We start from the raw sequence: 3724 nt of genomic DNA on the forward strand, positions 1-3724 counted from the left end.
TTTGTAATGGCATAAACCATTACACGGCGGACTTGCACCTCCAGTGTGGTCCAGCAGCACCAATCAACGCAAAGCGTCTCACCTATAGACACATTTTATGAGATGGAATTAGCGTGTCTCATGTCTTAAATGTGTATGCAAGTGCTTGTGTGTTTACTTCATGTAATTGATGATAGAAACATGTCATTTAGTTTTCCCTAAAGCCTGATTTTCAAGTCATACAAAGAATAAACCAAAGTATTGGCAGTACAATGTATTTCTATTCCCTTTTGTTGGATATTCATTTGTTAGTTCTTCTAACTGCTAAAAGTGTTTACTAGTTTTTGCCTGTCACATATATTTGTTATACCATGTAAACTGTGAAATTCCAAGATTTTCAAACTTGCCTTGTAATAGTGGCCTCACAGAGTCTCTGGAATCTACAGAAAAAAAAAAAATCACAACAAGATGACATTCAGGAGTATAAATTGGGTTGTTTTTTTTTTTTAGATAAGAGTACAATGACATTGTGATGCAGCTTTAAAACTTTTTTAAAAGCATACCATCTATAGGGAAGACATCAGACTGCATGCTGGCGAGATTGCAAAGCTGTGTCGGCTTGTGCCGGAGTGGCGAAAGGTGCCGGAAGCTGGGTGTGGCATTATGATGGTTGCTATCAGTGGGCTGGGGGGCAGACTGGAGTGATGAGGGCTGTTTAGAAAAAGATAATTTTTTAAGTATTTAAGAATACAGACAACTTGTCAAAAAAGTTTCCTTGTGTCAGACACAGATATGTACACAGACACTAGACAGTATTTTATTACCTGGTATTTTCACTCGAGGGGCCTGGGGAAACCGTTTTTTTGTAGGCTGCTCATCCTCTGAGTCCGTATATGTGTACAGGGGATTTGGTCTAAAGAAAAGAAATTAAAAACGGTCTTAAGTAATTGTAAATATGCTTTTGGCATATTGTTTCCTAAAGTTAGTTTGATTTCTAACAACACACACAGGAAACAGAGACGTGCAAGAAGGTACAGTATACAATGAATTTTTGAAGTGCACAAGTGTACACGGCTTTGCATTTTTAAAAAGTTTACAAACTTCCACTTTTTGTACTATATTATGTGGTGATATTGCAGTATGCAAGCACCACAGATATGTATAAAAGACAAGATCATAAATTCTTAACAATCAAAGATATGTTTGTGAATAAAAGGGTTTTACTTGTGCTTTCTTTTAAGACTGGTCTGGGTTTTCTTTTTCGGACTGAAGGTCAGACGTATCACAGCGTTCACGTGGATATCTCTGAAGACTGCGTTCTGCTTCGTGAAATGTGCCTGGAAATACAAACACAATGTACGGCCAGACATACATTACGTGTGGACAAAAGGTGCAAACGCATAGAAAAATCAGCGTTTTCAAAAATACGCTGGTACGTGTGGACGTAGCCTTATTCATTATACAAGGCACAAACGGAAAGTCATGTACGCGTGCAACGTAAAGTTAGGTCAGCGTGCAACGTACAGTCACGTGGGCATGCTGCGTGAGCATTCAAACTGAGTCTAAAGTTTTCGTGTGCGAATTGAAACGAGTGCTCTCCAATCATCAAAAGTAACAAAGTCATTGAACACGTTTATACAGTTAACTTTACGTTTATCAATCATATATCACAGATTTAGAATTTTTTGTAGTACTAAGCAACTACAGAGCGAAAGTCTGGGTCAAGCGCGAGGCGACGGCAAGAACAAAGGAAAACTCGAAGCGTTAAAGCTAGCTTTGTAAGGGAATATAACGAAGAAATTATGAAACGAAAATGTTTTCTTTGTTGATATACTTTGTTCGCAGTGCAGTTTATTTGTTGCCGGATTGTAAGAAGTAGACACAATTTCGGGCTCGTAAATAACAGTAAAAAAAACTCGTTAATGTACAACATTAACGAGTTTTTTACTGTTATTCAAATGCAAACATGGAAATAACGAATAGGAAAAAAAAAGTCATTCATTCTTACCTTATACTAATCGTGGTGCAGGCCAGTGCAGTGCATGACCTGATGCCTTCTCCGGTCAATTCCACTGAGAGTAAATCAAATGTCCCGCTCTACTGTAGAAGACAATGAATACCTGGGGGGATGTACCAATGTGAGAGGGGTGCTGCGGAATAGTCCAAGTGATCGCTGCTTTAATTTCCCGGTCAACTATACATAAATTGCACGTAGACATGATTTTTTTAAAGCTGGTGAACTAGACCAAGTCATTGATAACAAATGAACAATAAATCTACTTTCTCTGGTACTTTATACCCGATCAGTTGCAGTGCAATTTAATGCTCAACTACAAATCGATGGTTTTTGATGGTGACCGGAGCCGAATGATCGTCAACTATAAATAGACGTTTTCTCGACGTTGTTGTTGTCACCTGGTCGACTACAAATAGATCAAATATCAATGACAAAAAAACAACGGTGAATCAACATCGTTACAACGTCTCTATAGTAAGACCGTCGGTTTACCACAGTATTTCAATGTTGTTACAACATTGGCATTTCAACCCCGACCATATACGACGGTTCGGATGAAAAATCAACATAGATTCAATGTCGTCTTGCTATCTGGGCAGTGAAGTGATGTCATCCAGAGTGGATTATTCAAATGAGACAGCTGCTGCTGACATGAACCATCATTTAGAAAAAGAAACATCTGCAACTTCTGTGAGAAAAACTCAAGCAACATCACGTTCTGTTCCTCAGAATGATTTCAACACTGCCTCCTGTTCAACTAAGACAACACAGGAACTCTCACATAAACTTTTGAAATGTAATAAACAGGAAAGGAGAAAAATGAGGAGAAGATTATTGGCCCAACAGAAACTACCACAAAGAAAAGAAAATCAGAAAAAGAAAGAACGGCAGATGTACGCTTTTGATGAAACCTTTAAGGCAAAGAAAAAAAATTCCAGTAGAAAGTCTAATGATCCTGATCACAGGCAGAAGAAGAGTGTGTACAAAAGTAATTTGTATAGACTAAATGCTACATATAGAGAGAAACAGAGAGAACATTTGAGAATAACCTATAGAGAAAGTGCTCAAATTAGAGACAGAAAAAGAGAACGTATCATAAGGATGTATAAAGGCAATCCTGTATTCAGAGAAAAGCAGAAGGAATGTATGAGAAAAACATACAGAACTTGTATTGAATTCAGAGAGAAACACAAAGCTTACATGAGGTCATATGTATATAATCTTTATAAAGAAAGTGAAGCATTTAAACAGAAAAAACGATCTTACGTCACTAAACGTTATGGAGAAGAGAAACAATTTCAGCAGCAACACAAGGACAATATGAGAGAACGAATGAGAGTCAAATATTGGAACGGTTTTTCTTTTAGACAGATGCATAATATCAGATGTGCAATGAACATAAAAAGAAAATATCGCCAGATGCATCGACCAGCTGAAAGTTTACAGTGTCATCCAGATAACTCTTTAATGAATGAGGCCATATCTCGTTTCAGATCAAACATTAAATCAGCACCATCTTATGTTTGTACTGTTTGTCTAAAAGCTTCTTTTCCTAATCAGGTGAAAATCTGCAAAAGAGCAAATTACTCAAAACACCAAACTGTAGCTCAGCAGTGTCTAACTGGTAAATTTGTTCATGTGTGTGATGAAGCATGTAATGACCACTGCAACTTTCCTGTTGAGAGAAAAAAGGAGTATATCTGTCACACGTGTCACAGTTCCCTCAAA

The sequence above is a fragment of the Oreochromis niloticus genome, unplaced genomic scaffold (assembly GCF_001858045.2).
Source record: "Oreochromis niloticus isolate F11D_XX unplaced genomic scaffold, O_niloticus_UMD_NMBU tig00008147_pilon, whole genome shotgun sequence".
Taxonomy (NCBI): Eukaryota; Metazoa; Chordata; class Actinopteri; order Cichliformes; family Cichlidae; genus Oreochromis; species Oreochromis niloticus.